Consider the following 20,290-nt stretch of genomic DNA (forward strand, 5'->3'; position numbering starts at 1 on the left):
ATAAAACTTTATAAAAGGAACATGAACATGCTGAAAAATCAGGGTATGGCTATTTGAGCTTCTTTTTGGTTCATTTGAGAAAGAAAACACTAATAACAATAATAATATGTTTGGGTTGAATGGAATCTCCTTTGATTCATCCTGTTTCTCCAATTTCTCAGAGAAGAAGGATGGAAGAATGTATGCAATTAAACTATTGGCCTAAAAATGACAAAGCTCTAAATCTTTGGAGGTGCTGGATACTTAAAACCTGATATTTCAAGTTCATATATTGACTCAGATTAAGGACAAAACATCTTTGTTCAGATGGAAACATACTGAGAGGGCACTGCTTTTTCTGCAAGGCCCTCTTAACTCAAAGACTTCTGTCTGGTAGATCTCAGACTTGTTGATCTTGGGACATGAACTGAAGTAAACTACTTGCAGACAATTTTCAGGGAAGAAATGAAGTGAGAGTGATGGTGTGTGCAATATTAGTATTAGGTGGATATAAGAGTGGGAATCATTAAGTCTGTTCAAACACAATGTGTTGCAAATTAAAAAATATTTTTTTTGTTCCTGGGTCTCTAGAAAAGACAAGCCCCAAAGATCAGACTTTGAAATGTGTCATTTTGTGCTGGGTAGGATTTTCCTAAGCACCTAAGGAAGTTGCCAACCTGACTTCCATTTCAATCAATGGGACCAAAGCCCAAAGTTCAGAGATTTTGCAAATTTCACTAAGCATTTGTCTTTTTAACCATTTAAATACTTTGGAGAATATTTTGACCTGTGATTTAATACGTATGTTACAGAAATGGAAATATTAAAAATGACAACAGAATAAAAGGTGGCATTCAAGCAGTAGCCAGGATTTTTTTCAGGTATGGCTGATAATGTTTGGGGTGGTGAGCAAGTGGAGTCCCAGTCCAAGCAGTGGTACAGCCACATATGAGCATGTGTCAAAGACTCCCTCTCTGCAGCAGATGCCTTTGTTGTTCTGAATCACTGTCCAAGCAAATAACTATCAATTCATAGCAACCAGTAGTGGTTACAGCAAAATGTTGAAAAAAAAGTTCCTGTGTTAGCACTTTGCATAAATTTGACCACATTTTCTGATCTAAACAAATATAGACTGAGCTCACTTCAGTCAGTCTAGCTGATGTGAAAGACTCTTTCCAAACTCCAGGGATAAATGTCAGCTTACCCACTGCAGTGAGGACCAGAGTGGTGCTGATTCTGAACTACTTTATCAGCATTTCATCACAGAAAAGGCAAATGTGAGAAGAACCTCATAACCATAGTCACGATCTGGCCAGGCTGAGGGTGTATGCAGATAGGCAGGCAATCTCAACAGGTAGCAAAGACAAGGTGAGAGGAGCACCAGCATGTTAAAGTGGGTGAACCTGAGCCAGCTTACAGCCACTCAACCCACCCGCAGACATTTTCTCAGGATGAAACAGTAACAGTCTCATCATTGTTTTTTGACCAAGCCACATAGATAATGGCAAGAATTCTTAAATAACCACTGCTGTGGTGTCCTACATAATTGCTACAGATGCAAGAGGTAATAACAATCTCCAGCTGCCTGTACCATTGCAATTAAAATTCTAGTAATCATTGGTGTAAGTTTGTAGGAGACATATGACAGCAGAAAAGTCAAACTTTCTCAGTACTAAATAATTACATCATCATGCACATAGAGCCTAAAATAGAACTAACCTTGTTCAAAGCATAACATATTCCTTATTTTAGTAAGTTATGAGAAAACAAATCAAAATTTTACTTTAACAAGATGAAAAAAAATCTGTTCTCAAAGGAGTTGACTATTATAACATACTATATTTAACTTTTTTACAGTGAGTTAATTTAAATAACATGTAAAAGACATACCAAGTATTTAATACTGATAAAGCTTATGGAGATTTCTATGGAAAAAAAGGAAGTGTCATTGTGACCATTGCGTTTTGTTAACTTTTACATAGCTAAAAAATTACCCTAATGAAAAAGTTTGCATTTCCTTAACCTAATCAATTGTTCAGCTCTTTATTTACTTATATACTTTATTAATCTAATTAGAATCTTGATTTCAGTGTAGGAAGGTATATGCAGTGTCTATGTCCAGAGAAAACAATCACTTATGCACAAACTGTTGATCCTTTTGGTTCCAGTTATAGCTGTAATTAATTTGTCCCACTGAACTGGTTTAACAAGCTTGAATGATAAAGATTCAGCTTCAGCTCCTCAATCATACCAATGTGTTTCTTGATTCAGTATCTTTTAAATTAATTCAGAAACTTCCACAGTTCCAAGAGAAAATTATTATCTTATCATCCTCTTGATTTTTTGATACAGTGAATAATGGAGCTATTAAAAATGAGTAAGATCAGAAAACTTAATTTAATTGATTAGTCGGTTCTGTGAAATCAACATACTTGTGTAAAAGCAATGAAAAACTGAAACAAAAGCTATTTTTTCTTGCACTTCCATATTAGATAAATAGTGCAATAAAATATCAGTATAACAATAGCCTTCCTTCAGTTTTCTTTAAGCATCAGACAGAAGTTACTTTGTTCCATAAATTTTTCACCAAACATATGTCCATTTAAAAGAGAAAGGATTATCCAACCAGAAGAAGGAACACATAACAAAATGTCTGCTAGTATCTAGGAACAGTATAATTTGCTAGAAAAGCAAATATTCCTTATAAGAACATATAAGATTCCTTTCATGAGGAACCTGCTCTTTTGTTCCAGCAGAAACAGTAGCAGAACTGGTATAGGTGCACATCGTCATCTTCAGCATCTGTGCATCCACAGCTGCTTGTATTTCATACAGTGCTACCAGTGCTGTGAGCACTGTGTGCCATGGACTCAGTGGTCATCCTTTAAGACCTCCTTTGCCAAAAATAGCCTGCAGCTTTTAAAATAATCTCTACAACTAGTGAATGCTTACTATTGAGCGGGAGCCAAACACAAGAGCTGTTAACCTGATGCAATGCTGTTATCTTGACTATTAAAAACTTAAACTTTCTTGCATCTCATACTTTGTTTTCCTTCTTTTTTAGACCTTCTTCAAAAAAGTCCTTTCCTAATGATAGATGCTTACAGCCTGTGATCAAATGCTCCTTATCCTCTTTACATGCTTGTCAGACATGGGCTATATAAGGAACTGGATTTCTCCTCATATTCATTATTTTTTTGAGTCTAGAAATGGACAAGTAGGTCTTCTTCAGCAAAACTTACACTCCTCGTCAGCAATTTGTCAACAGCAAAACTCTGCCATGCTCTTAAAGTCTTCTCCAATGCTTTGGAAAACTTGGTCCATCTGTCCCCTATTTTACAACCTAGTCTAACAAAACTCCTCAAATTCCATTTGACTGCTCTTTTCCTTAATTTTGAACTTCATCAAAGTCCACAGGCCTTGAAAATAAGAGAAAACAGAGAAGTAATCTGCTCAGAATAATGTGTGACTTCAGAAAAGAGCATTACAACTCGTAACTTTGGGCAATTCAGCAAAATCCTGTCTGTGAGTCATGAGATGAATTCCATAACACAAATACAAATATGAAGACGACAATAAGCTGAAAACATTCACTAAATATACTGATTTACACCATCCAGAAAGTTGCCAAATGTTAGGCTCCTGCTGAATATAGTTCAGCTATTTCCCTGAATTCTAGTCAATGTAATTATGGGTTTTTATTAGAGGATTCACATATTGCCTTTATAGCTTCAACATCTATTTCAGCTTCAGCTAGAATTCATGAAAGCACATTCCCATTCCTTAAAATGCACTGCATGAAGCACATTCTGGGTCAGAGTCAACTCTCACACAAGTAAATCTGGATTAACAAAATCCACAGAGGCTAATGTACTAGTACTAGCACAAAGCAAACAGTAAAAATGGACTCACATCCACATATTTTAAAAGCAAAGAGCTCCACCTTATCAAACTATACAAAATCCTTGAATCTGGGAGAGAAGAATGCAGAAATCGAAAATAAAAAATTAATGCTCCCCTAAGGAGATAAAACTAGTAATGATTTAAAAGTGACTTAATTGTTCTATTTTCCTTATAGCAGTTTCCATGGAAGGGAGAGAGTAGCTGAAGGCTGAAGTTTAGCTGTTTCTTTACTGTGCTACAGTCTCAAAGAATCTGATATGACAATTCTGTGCTCAGTTTTTGAACAATTTAAAACACATGCTAGGCAGCTTAAGGAAGGAAATTAACACAGCTTGTTCATTCAATGGGAAAAATGAATTACGAATAGAGCCTGGGACACAAGTTAACAAAAAAACCATTTATATAATGGATCCCACTAAGCAGCAGGCAAAGCATGGCTGAAAGAAGATACATTGTTCAAAATTGAAGTATCCCAGTACCAGGATTGTCTGGCATTGATTTCCCACTGAAATTTAAAATGGGATTCAGTTGAACTGAATTCCTAATGCCTTCACTCTCAGAGCATGGAAGTTTCAGCATCTGTGGGAGAGAGAAGACTTTTTGGCTTCCCCTGAACATTGGGGTGTTACATGCTCTCATCACCTGGTGTAGTCCCAGAGCTGCACAGCCCCCATTTACATCAGCCTGCACCTATCCCTGTCCACGCTCTCTGGCATAAGCATTAATATCCATACCAAGGCAACAATTTACACTCACTCTTTTGCAAGCATAAGCACTCACACAAGTTTTGATTTACCACTGGCATTTATCCCTGTTACTCACAGCCCCTTCTGTAGTATGTGGGTATTGTCAACAATGTCATCCATGCCACACTGATATTCTTAATAGCAAGCGTCCCTGTACTGCATTACATAGCAAATGTACTCAACAGGGCATTGCATGACTCAGAGCATATCCAGAAAATCTGAATAGTCCACTGAAATTATGAAACAGTAAACTGATGGCTTTCAAAGTTGTTCACATTACAAACAGACTACTTATATCCATGACCCTATTTAGACACTTAAGTTCAAAGACTTGGGCCACATTTTATGCGACGCTGACCCCCATAACATTCAGAGCACAGCAAGGTAACTAGAAAGAGATGTAGGGACCATAAATGCACAAACTGTCTAGTACACTGCACAAAGTATCTTTGCTGTCATGCACAATAGCTTAGCAGAAAATAATCAAAAGCTTTGTTCTAAGCTGAGTTACTACCATCCTGCCTGGATCTGCTGGAAATGTAACTGTAACAGCACAAAAACAGAACAGGTTCCACTAAGATGTGAACAAAGTAGAGCCTTTAACTGGATAGGGAAGAGAGAGTTGCTACCACATGTACTGGCTACATGGGACAGGAAGAACCTGCTGAAGGAAGCAGCCTGATAAGTTAGGTGAAAATTCAACTCTTTCAATAAGAATGGCTGAGAAAATATGTCACTGTTTAAATTATCTGGTCCTGCCTCAGTGACAGAACATTTCATACAATAATGGCTACACTATGCAGTAAAAGATTTGTATTTCTGAGCTGTATTTTGGGAAGAAGCCAATGAATGAAATAGGGACAAAGGAATGGTAACATCAGAAAAAGCAGGCTCCAGCTGGCCCAGGAGTCCCCTCCAGTATGGGCTGTTACCATTTACCCCACAGGAAGCTGCCAAATGTCCTAAAGCACCAATGGAAGGCCTTCTGAAACAAGGAGTTTCTCATAACTTCTAGTAATGTTATCGGTTTTAACTGTGTATGTTCTCATTGCCTGGTATTCACATCTAAATTATTTTTGAAACCCATTACAGTCTTCAGCTATGCCACCTTGTTACAGTGAGGTCCACAAATCATTTAGGCACTGGAAAAAACATTTCTTTTGCAAAGTTTCATTGCTGTCTTTCAGTTTTACAGGCAACTCCCATCACCATCTCATATTTATGAACAGTTTGCAGTTTAAAAAAACCTTTGTGGTTCATTCTGTCTCTTGGCCACAGGCTTCTGAGAAATGTTGTTAACTAATTAAGTGGAAGAGGTAAAGATGGTGGCACCACTGGTAAGTTTGGGGTTTTTTTAAGAGTCTATCAACATCCATGGTTCAGATGTAGGCACAGCCCATAAAATTCCTCACTATAGTTTCTGTCCAGTCTGAGACTCATGGAGTTGGGATCCCAGACAACAAAGAGTTTATACCACTCTTAGTAGTAATGTGAACTCCATACCATTTCCAAAGAATGTAAGGTCAGAAATGCAAAGAATAAGATGAAAAGTATTTCACTTTACAAAGAGACAAAATAATCCAAGCAAGTAGCATTCTGCTCCCTGTTTTCCTTGGAAGCAGTTTTAGTGGATAAGATGCCTGCAGGTCATCAGCTTATCTATAGAGGTTGAATCCAAATGCTCACCTATTTCATCTAAATGATGAGACACCCAAGTCTTAGTCAAGACCCAAAATGTAACAGAATGCTCCTCCTCACATCTCTTTGTAACACACAAACCATGAGTAGAACACACATTGCCAAAGCTGATGAGTTTGTGTAGTATTCACAAGCAGAGAGTAGCCTTTTGAATATAAAAAGGCATCTATTGGTGAACTAAGTTTTCACACTTTGTCTTTACAAAAAGAATCGTAATGCAGAGGTAATGTCAGCAAGGATAAACCACTGACTTATGAAAATTATTTGTCTTTCAATCATGGAAATGTAAGTATATGTTTAAGCAAAACTATATACATCAAAAATGTGCACTTTCCAAAACACTTGACTGTTTTGAGGTTGGTTGGTTTTCATGAGGCAAGCTTTCCTCTAGTCTTTTTAACTTCCTTACTGCTAAGTCTACATTATAAGCAGGGTCATACTGTTGAAGGACAATCCCACTGTAATCAATACAACATCATGATAGCAACCAATGTCCCTAAGGCAAAAACAAGTATGTCTGTTGGAGTAAACTCTCCTGGGACATGCAAAAGGTTAAAAAGAAACAAACAAAAGCCTTATTCTGAGATCTGATTTAGAAAATCCTATAAGGAGAAACACAGAGAAGGAATGTTATTTTACAGAGAATACAAGTTTAAATGTTCTGGGAAATATCCAGGCACATATTAACAGTTATTCATTCTGACATCCAAAGATACAGAAATTAGACCCAGTTTTTAAATTCTACTTTTCTGGAGTCTTATTTATCAGTGCAAACCAGCTGTGTCAATAGGATAGTGCTGAAGATGTCTCCCACCGTCACCTTATGTCTAAGGTCAAGTGTTTTGTATCCTTTGCTGCTCTAGGTGATTAACAACAGTTTTAGCTGTAGACAGCTGGATACTTACAGTGTTGCAAGCACTGATGGTTAGTCTTGTCTTTGATTATATGAATTGACTTTGGCTTTCAGCAATAGCTGAAAATTCTGTGGAACTCGACAAACTACAAATAGATTTCTCTGACTTTCCTGTTTTCACTCTGATGTGTACAAATTACCTCAACACGCCCTTTTTTTTTCTGAAAACACTAAGGTCTGAAAGAAACTCTTGTTATATTGTTGCCACTTAGGTTTCACTGAGCCTGCATTATCTACTCACAGCTTTAATGACTTCCTGCAGAGAGAGGCTCTGTAGAAGTCTTGGCAGCAGGGCTAAGAATAGCATTAAATGCAAGGTTATCTAGGCATTACACTCACTGTAACATGCAATTAACTCTCCTCTTCCATTTTCATTACACAATTATTCATTAATGTCAATTTAATTTTATGCATTGTTCTACATGACCGAAGGCTGATTACGGGCCTTTTCACTCCAATATCCCAAGTTAACTGGTGCCAGCCTCTCTCAGGGCTGCCTAATTGCAATTTAGCCCAGACAATTCCTCCCATTTTTGCCCTCCAGTAATGGAACAACAGATCACGGCCAGGTAAAGATTTTAAGGTGGAAATAAAGCCCAAGCCTGAGCAGCACTGAAAACAGAGAAGCCATGTCCCTCCCTTCCCTTTAATATCTCACAGTTTCTGAGTTGTTATTTATTGTAGCTGCTGATGCCATAAAAAAAGCCTCGTAACTTAAATTGGCCTCTCCACCATCCCAAGGAGTTCTCCAGTTATATAAGGCTGCTTCAACATAAACCCAACATTATGCATTGTAAAGACTCTGTAAAATGTATATTTAATTGATTTGTTCAACAAGAAGATAGCCATGCTATGATCTCTTTTCATGCAATTTGGTTTGCCTCACTGGTTAGCTTTTGGCAAAGTTTTGAAAAATTTTTCAGCATTTTCATGTTTAACTTCTTGCACTTTATTCAGTTCAGCTCTCTGAAAAACAACGCTTTATCAGATAATTTTCTTGACAAAAGAATGCGGAAAGTCTCACACTTACAGCAACACATGATACAAGCTGTTCTCACTGCAAACTACTAAATAAGCCACCTAAAAAAGTCAGGATATAAATATAGCCAAAACCAATACAGATTCTTCCACATCATCTTCTCCTAGTAATTTACATTGTACTTTAAACCTGCACAAGTAGCTCATAATTACTTCCCCCACCCCCCCGCCATTTTTAGTGGCAGACCATACCCTAAAGTAAGATTTAAAGAATGGCTAAGACATAAGCTATGTGCCTGTTTCCTCCAAATCATGTGAGACTGTATGTCTCAGATTAAAAATCCCATAAAAAAAAGGAAATAATTCAGTGTCTTCTACCTGAGTGAGCTACCAGTTTATTTTCAGAAGAGGGTTTGCATGAGGCCTTTTCCACACATCTCATAGAAAGACTGTGATGAGACATGCCTTAAACATTGTCTGATGCCTAAGGGTAGGCAACAAGCTCCTTCTTTGAAAGCAATAATGAAAGAAAACAAGTTATATGCATTACAGCACCCCTTTCTCTCCTTTTTTGACACTATGTTTAAGGCTGTGTCAGCATTCTCACTTGAAACCCCTGTTTTCAGGGGCTTTCTAATGCAGTCATAAAAATGAATTCCTCGCTTAAACTTGGCACCTTTCAGGCCTAAGAGAGAAACTTTTTTACAAATTGAAAAAACCAAAATCCTTTTCGTTGCTTCAAGGTTGCACTGATCCCTCCCTCTCCCCCATTCAAACTGTAGGAAACTCATTGTGCAGTTCACTTTATAAAACTACAAATGAAAATTATTTGCAGGACCTATTTGCAGTCAATTAAATGGGCATGGATACTTTTGGTAGTTGCTTTTTGAAAGCATTCAGTGACTCAGGACTGAAAGGTAAGCTCAATAACATACATTTGAAATTATTTATCTCTTGTTATTCTTAACTGCATTAAGTTTCATGGCGATTTAAATCATTACGAAAGAGGTTATTAAGCATGAGAACAGTCAGTTCTAGTGATGCATTAGATTGGAAACTTCACTAACCAACTTTGTCAATGGCACAGCCACATTTACTGTGAAGGAGTTCTATAGAGGCTGCTTAAAAATGCACAAACGTGTACTTAGCAAAGTAAATGGGAATGGATATGATGAGGTTCTTACAGACCATGATGCAGTAAAATATATTTTAAAACTCCCTAAATAGGTTTTAACTTAATTAGGTCAATATGTGTGTTTAAAGCTTAACTTATATGATCAGGTCAATAACTGGCATTTGGGGGATTTTAAACCAGAGATTTTTAAAGATTTTAGTTTGGTATTTTTAACAAAAGGCAAAATAAAAAACCTGTGGGTTTTTTTATACCTGCAGGCTAAGGTATAAACCAGACAGGGTCAAGGAATTAAAAGTGAAGGCAGACATTATGGTTCAAAATTGCAGACGGCCACACACAGCATGGGAGGTGTCAATGCTGTACATGCTGAATTGTCCTGACAAATTGCACAAGTGGAGGATAAAGTGAGAAAGAATTTTAAAAATATTTGATCTCTTTTTGATGACTGTGTTTCTGATATAGCTTATATTGACCTGGATCTTTAAGTTAGGAGCCTTACACTTCCATATTCTGTTTTGAATTCACCTTTGTCTTCTAAATGCACACATATTTCAACACCTAGACTTATGTGATACTTTGATTTTGTGACCTTAACTTATAAGTTTTATAAGTTACCAATTGTTTATTGCCTTCTAGAGCTTTTTGATTCACATTCTGTTTGCTTTCCTTCTGGTTTCTTGAGGTTTATGGCCATGGGACCTAATTTGCTGGTTTCATTATGCATGTTAGACAAAATCTGTATTGCTAGCAGAGCTCAGTTTAGGTCTGAAAGTTTTATATCTAAAGTTAAACCATTATTGTGTAACAAATAGTTACTCAGAAAATGCCCTTCCATCTGTCAGTTCCCTGAAGTCAACAACTGATTTGAACTCTTTGTATTTAAACTACTTTAATCATGCAATAACGTTACAAACCAGCCAGTGTTACTGCAGTGCATTGCACAGTCCTTCATGCACAACTTTCTATGCAGAGTTTCTTAACCAACACAAAGCAAGACCTGCCAGTGGTGAGGAACAATTTGGATTGGATTAATGAAACACTGAAAGTCACACAATGGGCACAATTGCACTTGAAAGTTTATGGGCACCTTTTTTCTTGATGTTTTTGGCAAGCTGAAATAGGTGCAATGCATGGATACATGGCTGGGATGCTGAGCCTTGGAACGATATTGCCTACGCACAATATTCTATGCTTTTGCCTACAAAACTCGTAAAAAGTGTTGCAGCTACCCATATCTGCTCAGATTTTTTAAACCAGAATTTGAATTTCAGTAGATTAGACAAAAATCTGTAATGAGCATCTTACTATTATGGGTACTGGGTAAAGTATTCACCAAGTGAATGTTAAATGAATGTTAAATGGTTGGCAATAGCAAAACTGGATAAAATCATGACAAAGCTACAGGTTTACATCTGAAGCCATGGAAAGGGAGTCCTGAAAGTTTAAATACAATTATCTGCCACCTAAATAACAATGTCCAAAACCAAATTTGTCTGGGAGCAATTTGGGGTTTGACAGCCAGTAGCCACATGTTATTTTCCCCGAGAGAGCAGTGTACCACAGAGTGCTGAGATCTGCCCAAGATGAACATGCATCCCGCATGTTTTTGCAGCCAAGATGGGAAGGGACTGTGATGGTCCGCAGGTGGCAGCTCTGCTGGGGGACACAAAATGGAGTCTCCAAGGGGCTGAGCCAAGGTGACTGCTGCAAAGTCAGTCTCAATTGGAAACATTCTCCATGGCTCCTAATAGGAGCAGATTGGTTTTTCATGGGCTAAAATTCAGAGAGGAGGGAACCAGCTTGCCTTATGATTATTCATTCAATTGTTTAGGTTTTAAACCATATTCAGGTACTGGGCAAGCTCCTTGCTAATACAGCTTTTTAAGTATGCTGGCTGTTTAGTTTGCCAAGCATATGTAAACAGTTTAAAAAATGAAATAACTCTTCTGTATTAAAAGTATATATTTATTGCCCCCCTCCCCCTAAAAAACCCCAATTGTTTTTCATTATGGCTTGCTTGCACGCCAAATTTCATTTGAGTAAATAAAGATATTTTTTAGGTATAGGATTTTTTAAGAAACAGCATTATAGTTATGTAAAATCTATGCTCCTGTAATTTAAAACAATGCTACCCTGGAGTTTTAAACTTTCCAAAATGAGGATTTATAATGAAACACCTGACAAAACCTTAACATACAGATACTAATAAGTTATTCTGTAAACAATGAATCTGATTCAGATTTTTTTAAGACTACCTTATTTAGCCTAGCGTGACTTCACTTACTCCAATGAAATAGTTTCCCCCATTTACCTTGTTGTGAGTGGTTGCAATCATGCATGGTATATGGTAAACACATGTTGGGGGATCTGTACAGATCACTTTTTTTAAGGTCTACATTGACAAAAATGGATAGTAGATGAAGTGAGGTTTCTAATGACCTAGCCAAAAAAACACTTAATGAATAAAAATAAATGTGTGTTACTTCAAATGCCATTGTAGTTTACCTTATTGTTACCTTATAGTTGTTCAGGTTCCTCTGCCCCCCTGCCCTGTGACATTAAATCTGCTCGGCATTCTAGACAACATACTTTTTGGTTTCTGTATAATTTGGTCATTCTACTAATAGGGTTTATAGAAATACTATGTTCTATTTAGAGGCAGTGTTACTTATAAGCAACTGGCAATTGTACAGCTATTCTAAAAGGCTGAAATAGCTCACTGAGGTATTATTCCAGCTGTTGCAGGCCTTGTAATGGCCTTAGGTGCAGACTCAGAGTAGGACTTTGTGTTGCAGAATCCTGCTCTAAACTGTAATTCTAATGAGGTTCATGACAAGGGTGATAGCTGCTGGGGTGAGAAGGCAAAACTGGTAACTTCACTGTCTGAACTGTAGTCCAACTCAAAACCCAGTGCATGAGAACAGATTTGCACTAAAAGAATGACAGTGGGAGAGAAGTGCGCATGTAGTTGCTTCCAGTCATGTAAAACCAACTATAAATCAAGTGAGTATTTGGCATCTTAAGCAGATATAGTAAGTTTTCCTCTAAGTGTTTTCTGCCAAGGGTTTGATTGTGGGGTTATTTAGTTTTGCGGGATGGCTCAGATCATCCCATTTACTGTCTAGTTGAGTAACAACCTGAGATCACTGAATCACCACAAGAAAACTCCAAAATTGAAAATCTGAGAGATGTCAGCCATGTCTGTTTCCTGGATTTTGCATGAAGGAAGATTCAGGATTGGACAGGACACCACACTTTTCAGTTTGATAATGTTAACTTCATTCTTAGAACAAATGCTTACTAAAAAATATATATTCCTAACACATTGAATTGGGGATGTTTAAAAATCCAGAAAAATCAAACAAATGTTAATAGGGCCCTTAATATGCCAATTTCCCATAATTTCTTCCACTAGTTGAATCACTTGAACTGCCATCACCTCTTTATCTCTTTGTGATACAGTGCACAGCTCTTAATATACAGTGGCAAAGTTTTCAGTAGATCAGTTTGACTGGTATTCAATGAACACCTTATTCAACTGATCTAGTATTTTCTGCCCTCTAACAAATTTTATTTTCCAAGGTATTTAGTGGAAAAGAAGCACACTGCCAGGTATAGTCTCTCTTCAATGCATGCATGTATCTCCCATTAACTCCAGAGGGAATTATGCACACACATCAGGAGAAAAATATACCCCATAGTGATAATGGCTTGCATTTATATAATGCCTTTTATTCCGAAGCACTTTTCAAACTGCTCTACTGCTAATCTGATTAGAAGCTCCATCTGTAGAGTGTACCTCCATTACTCTGCTAGCAAGCATAACATTTTCAACCCAGTCTATGAAAACCCTTAAGAAAGGTGTCACTGTATATTTATGCTCAGGTTTTCTCAGTGGTAATATCTCCTTCCCTCTCTTCTTTTACGCAAAGAAAGGAAGCTGCAAATGCACACCTTTGTTCAATTTTTACTGCGGTATGCAAAACCCACAATAAAAAACAGAGACCACTCAATTTGACATGAGACATCAAAAAAAAAAACTTGATTTTTTGCTTTCAATGAAATCACTTTCCAAATCACCAATAATTTCACTGATGCTCATCACAGCCTGGGCCCTGGGGTATTAAGAAACTGACCCACTTTTCCCACAAAATTTCATTAAATGTATAATGCATATGGAACTAGATAAAGAAATACTAGTTTACAATATAGGTCCTGAGCACAGGGAAATTATCAGTACCTTAGCAGTGAGGAGAGTCTATTTCACAAATGAATAAAATTATTTCATGCTGTCAGTTGTGGCAGGTCTGGGAGTCACTAGTCTGCAAGGAACAGCGGCATGTCCAGGATTTTGGTGTCCGACTAAAAGAGCACTGTACATTACTTAATCTATAATAATATCCCTCAGTCTCTCTGAGGCAACCCACAGAAGGGAAGAATGAAACACCCTTCACAGCAAAGCCTACCTGTGCAACAAAAACTGGTATTCTGTAGGGCTGCAAGGGATGAGGGAGTAGGAATAACATGGACTCGTGGGTAAGGGCTGCTGAAAATTACACCATACTTCCATGACTCCAAACTGGAGTCTAAGTGTGTCTCATCAATGTACAAGCATCTGCTCATATTCCATGGGTAAATTTTACCCGCTGCGCATTAAAGATTCATGTTCATTGCTTTCACAGTTACCACTGAGGTCTAATTCACATTTTGGGATGGTAGCAGCAACAGAAGAAAAACCTTTTCATGTAATATCTGTTACACAACCTCTTCTTCTCCCACTCTGTCCCCACATGCCTAATGTATTTTTATTTCATGGATGGAGATGTCTTTAATAATGTGATAGGGAATCCAAATGGCCACCCTGATGTGCCAACAGAAACAACACATTTCACAAGATAACTTTCTCAGTGCTTTCCAGTGATTTCTTTTCCTTAAGGGGGTGTCATTATTATGTTTTATCTTTGCCTGTTAGTGTAATTTTAATTTATCATTAAGTAACATTTTGCTTTTTAACATAAAGTATTCAGTGTGCTTGATGGAGCGGCGCTTCATGGAAAGTTAGTTCCTTCATAGCAACAACTGTTTGGAGAAGAGGAGTTTATTAATTTATCAGAGCCTTATGTTCAATTTCAGATTTTTCAGCTTAGGAACCAACAATCAGCTGCACCTGTTACCAATTAAAGTATTAATGGCACATCAATCAAAGAAAAATCACTGCAAAAGGAGATTACACAAGCTCTGTACTCATGTCATTTCTTTGGAAGTTATCTTTTATTTCCAAAAAGAAATTAAATCCATAAACTATACACTAAAAATCCTGAGCAAGGCTCCTGCTACAGTGCTTGCAGAAACTTTGCATCTGAAACAGGGTGGGAATTGGGGGGGGGGCAAGATCTTTTGTTACTGAAGAAACTGGGTGCTTTGTATTTAAAAAGGAATAATGTTCCTTTAAACACAGAGGCCAGCAGGACCCTGTTAACATTTTTATGGAGCTTGACAAAAGTTAATTACTAGGTTTGCAAAAAGCCTGTGAAGCACAAGCATGGCACAAGATTGATGGAATCTCCCTGCTCCTTGCAGGTTGCTGCCTCTCCCCGAAATGGGGAAAGCACTGCGACAACAAAGGCAGAGACCCTTCACAGAGGATGTCTAATTTGATCATCGGTTCTCTATAGAAAAAAAACATTATCACCTCCAATTAATAGGAAAAAGTGTCATGAGCAAATGATGCAGCTGTCATAGCACAACCAGTCTATTAGTGTCACCAGCTCCACACTGTATGGTTTGTGAGGCCTGGGTGCTCTCTCAGGTCACCCCACATCACATCTCCACCTCTCTGACCAGTGCTGTTGGGATAGTGCATAACATTTACTAAGGCCCTGGGATTATATTGGAGAATCATTTTGCACTGTTCTGCAAGTTGTATATGCAATGTATATCAACGTCATTACTTTACTGTACATTTTAAACCCTTCAGAATTCAAGGGTGCTGTTTGGCAAATGGAATTGCCTAACTGTGTGTTGAAGAGAAGGTATTTTATCAAGATGAAAAGCTTGCAAGAAAAGCCCCTTTCTGGCAAACATACTGAGATTATTTATTTTGGGGTGCCCTATTTTGCTGTTGTTTTTAGGCTGGCAGCCTCCCAGAAATTAAGACCGACATATTTCTCTAAGTAATAGGTGCTCTTTTCACACAGCATGTTAATGGTACATAATCCCAATTTTCTCAGTGTATGAACCTGACTTTGTTGTTTTTAGTCTTTTCCCATTTTTAAATTTCAAAATATTAAAAAGGTTTTTAACACTTAAAATACTACTAAAATCTAAGAACGTCTGTCAGATTCCTTCCTCTTGTTTGCTTCAGAAAGTGGGGCTTTGATTGTCCATTAGAGAGTTGTTTACATTTCTCCAAAAGCTCCATTTAGTTTTCCTGACAAGGTGGAATAAGTGACTGGCTGTGATGGATAGAGGCACCTGTCCTAATGGCTGCTCAAACTGTGCCCACTAGTGCACGTTACATTGATAAATTGACAACAGTTGGGACATGCTCTGCTAGCAGCAAGAATGAGGCTACTAGGACAAACACAGGCGGTTAGACAGTCTGCTTTAATATTCTTGGGAAAGGTATACAGGCTTCTAATCTAACACCCCAACAGCTGCAGTGAGAAATTAGTGTGCAGGCAGAATTTCTTTGTTACCTTGACATTAGCATTGCTAGTTAGCCTGGAAGTATGTTTACAGTAAAATATTTCCCAGTCTCCTAGTTCATACACCTGCAGTACCTGCATTTGGCATGCTAATTAAAATTGCATTGCAGAGTTTTACTCATGCCTTTGCCTCTCTTCCTAGATTTCATCTTCCTTTTTGCAGATGGCTTCCCTATTTTTATTGATTTATTTGCTAAACCTAAGCCACATTTATCAGTCTTCTGTCCTATTGGCAGAAAAACACCAGAGTTAAAGAAGAGTGTCAAGAAAAGTTCCAGATACCAGTTGAAAGATAAGGCATGAGAAAAGTGGAAAGATTTTTCAATTCTTACTCCCTCACGTCCCCCACTTAATGAAGGGATGGAATAGTCTGAAGGACACACAGTACTGAGGCCGCCTCCTTGTTGGAAGGACCCATCCAGCAACAACTGTGATATGAAAGTAGAGATACCACCCCAGCACACATGCAGTCCATTTCCCAGCTGCTGGACACTATAACTAGAGAGCTGTCACATCCAAAAATCCCCTTTTGCCTTGCAGCTCTTGGACTTACATGAGATTTGCATGGGAATGGGCTGAAGAGCAGATCCAGAGTTCCATTACTCTGTTTCCTTCCTCCTACCTCCCCTTGTTCCCAGTCCATTTGTGTTTATTGCTAACAGGAATGGTATCTCTTCTCCAGCTGGACCGACTTCCAGAAGCCACAAAATTCCCCTGATAAGCTTATTTTAACCTAAGACTAATCTAAAGGAACAACCATGGAGAAAACACTACAACTTAATGCAAAGCTATAAAAAAGGATGCACAAGCCAAAGAAGAAGTATGGACATAATAATGCTTCTCTCAGAGCCTTGTTTTTAAATGGCCTAGTTACTGATTTTATGATAAGGCACAGTTTGCCTTTCTGATTTGCATGGATAATGAAGCAATTAGAAGTTATCATATATAAAACATGTTAATACTTCATTAGACACCAAACAAAATGGCATAATGCTCAACATATAGTGTAGAAGCTCCAGTTACTTGCTGACTCTATTTCATGGAGTTTTAATGGGATCCCAGTTGGTGCATGCATTTTGCTCTGTCAGATGGTTGTGAGTTTGCTATGAAACTTTGATGGGCTGGCAATGGGCTTGCTTTCCCACCCTTTTGCTGCTACTAAATTTCTTTTCAAATTATAATTTTTGACATTGGAAACAGTTACTTGTACAGTGTCACAACAGCAAAGCAGCAATTATGTAGGGTCTGATATTTCTCATGCAAATTATAACAAAAAATAGAAACACATTCATAAAACCTGCTACCTAAAAGACCAGCTTGGATTCAGAACACGGTCTGTGTTTTAGGATCACCAGATTAAAACATAGAGGGCGAAATATACAGAACTGTTTTCTCTGATCTGAAGAGGAAAATATAGTGCAAGAGACTACATTTCAAAACACTCTTCAGGGCTACTTTTCTAATAGCTTCATGCTGAAAAGCCTAAATGACTGAAACAAAGGTTTTGGAAAATTCTTCAAGTAAGGACAGCGTAAGAAGAGAGGGACAGCTCCATATATGTATTTCTTATATTTATGTTTTCAAGAGAATTACAGGACTGTATTGGAACATATGAATTAACCTATTCCCATGTGCTTTGGATAGTAAGGGCACATGGCATTTGTCACATCCCTACTGGACTAGCACATGTAATAAAAACAGATAACCAGGACAAGAAAATTAGTATTGGGACCAAGCCCATACCTTATTAGAAGCTCTTTCTTTTTCTTTCTTTTACTCTCTTTCTACAAATACAAACAAGCCCTGTGAAAGTATCACAGTAAGGGAGCGCTAAATTAAAAGAGGCAACCACAATAGCATTAGCATTAGAGGTTACAACAAATGAAATCATTGCTGGGAAAAAATCCTAAATGCATGCATCTCCACAAAGAACTTTGAAACAATGACTTTAGTCCATAGGGAAATGCTGTGGTATATAATACAGTATCATTACAATAAAAAAGGAGCCATGAGGCACATCACTAAGAGAGAAAACAAATCAAAACAAAACAGTGAAGAAAAGCAAGCAGCTTATTGTGTCTCTGCCAAGAATGAAGTAAACAGTACATCTGTTTCAAAATTCAGACCCCTACATCTGACCAAAACTGTCCATTAGAAAACAGAGTCAGGAAAGATTAGTGACATTTTGAGCGTCCAGTTTCTTTATGATTTTTCCTTGCACACAGAACAGCAATTCTGACTGCACATATTTATAATAAATCCAATTGTTCAAAGAAAATAATTTTAGAAATTTCCTTTTACATTAAAATACTCTTATTATAAACATGGTACATAGTGTGTACAGACAGTCTGTCTGACTTACAGCAGCTCAGTTCAGCCTGTGCAAGATAACCAGGAGTAATGGTTTTTGATAATCAGGCCACAGTATTAATATAACATGAACCATAAATGCTTTTGTATTGCATCTCTGGTTAAGCTACCAAATCTCATTGGAATATTAAGGAGAAAAAAAGCTATCTTCCAATTTCTCTTCTAAATTATAAAACATGCTTCAGAGTATTTCTCCAGATGCCTATTTCTCCAGAACAGACACTACAAAAGCGAGTACGTGGTAGAGGTGATTAATGGCTGTATCTCTTAAATAAACCTCTGATCTGTAGTATCCAGCACAAATTCAAATGTTGCTTGCTGGGTCAGAGTGTTGGTTCTATAGAACTTAGCTGTGATATTTCACGTGCCAGTAATCCTGGAAGGAATCAGTCTGCTTGGGAAAATGGAATTCAATTGTTCTGGGAGGAGAAAACTCAATTTCAACAGGTTTTATCAGTCTTCGGCTTCTATAGTATTAATCTGAAGGCATTCATTTTGACTGATGCCAATTGTGGAGAAACCCTAAATAACACCCATTTTCATCAATATTATCAGTAAGTTATACATAAAAAGGTAGTATCAATGCTGAGATTTGGGGAGTATTTTACAACACGTCAGAATAGGGTGACTCAGAAATGTACCTTATGTAAAGCATACAGCTGTTCAGAAACACAACCCATACTTGTCATTACAACTACATTTCATATTAGTATGGGGCAATGGCAACTACAAACCCACAAGCTTTTCACAGAAGCAGCACCACTGTAATATAATGCTTACAACAACTCTGCTTCCATAAAATAAATAAATGAATTATATAAATATAAAATAAAAGCACAAAACTATTTTAATTTTACAAAACAAAATTCTAATTAAAATATTTGAATTGTTTGTAAGGCAATTCTGCATCAATGGCTGGAGGAATCAGCCAAATCAAATATGAAAAAAAATTTGTTCAAAATTTGAACAAATGAAATAACATAGGTGACTTTATTGGTATTTTGCATTTACTTATGGTAGGTGAAACAGAAAGTCAAAGCCCATTCCTAACTAGTTTTGATCATCAAAAAATCCATGGCAATTTTAACAAGAATACGGGTGTTAAATTAATCACAGTGAACTGGCCAAATTCCAGTTCTGGTAATTACATCCTGCATACCTAAAATTCCCCCTGCAGTTTCAACTGGAGAAGTTACTCTTTGCTTTTCCTCTAAAAAACCGTTGCAGATAGTGGTGCTACTAACATAACTTTTGGTCCAAAAAGTTTCATTTCGGTACCAGGCAAACAGGCTGAAAAGCTTTAGGATCTCCTCAGACTAAAGATACCTTAAAAATGTAACTGTTCTAATATGTTACTGCATCCAACTTTTTTTCCCCCTCATCACACACATATCTATCCTCTCCCCTGAATACAGTGGAAGCATCTATTTATCCATTACTACTCTTGTTAAGAAAACTTTGCCTGTGCCTTCCACAATCCTAACATGTAAAAATCAAGTGTCCCACTCGTCTGACATGGAGTCAGATGAAAGAATGCAAGAAGCATCCTCAGAGGCTCTCCAGACAAAGAACAAGAAAACTCCCTTGGTGTCTTGGAGATGGGTCTTATGAAGAGCACAGGCACTTGCTGCCTCTGCTCTTTCAGACACAAAAGGAGTAGGATTCCTTCTCTACTCTTAGACACACACCTGCCAAAAAATGGCAGGCATAATAGCAGTGCTAATTCTTTCTTTCCCACCAATAGTTACATATAATAATTCAAATTCCAGCATCTATCTTACCAATTAACCAGAAAGACTTAGCTAGAAACCATCTGTGGAAGTCCCCATTAATTTTTAAAATAGCTAAACTACTAGGCCTT

This window comes from Camarhynchus parvulus, chromosome 8 (assembly GCF_901933205.1).
Source record: "Camarhynchus parvulus chromosome 8, STF_HiC, whole genome shotgun sequence".
NCBI classification, from domain to species: Eukaryota; Metazoa; Chordata; class Aves; order Passeriformes; family Thraupidae; genus Camarhynchus; species Camarhynchus parvulus.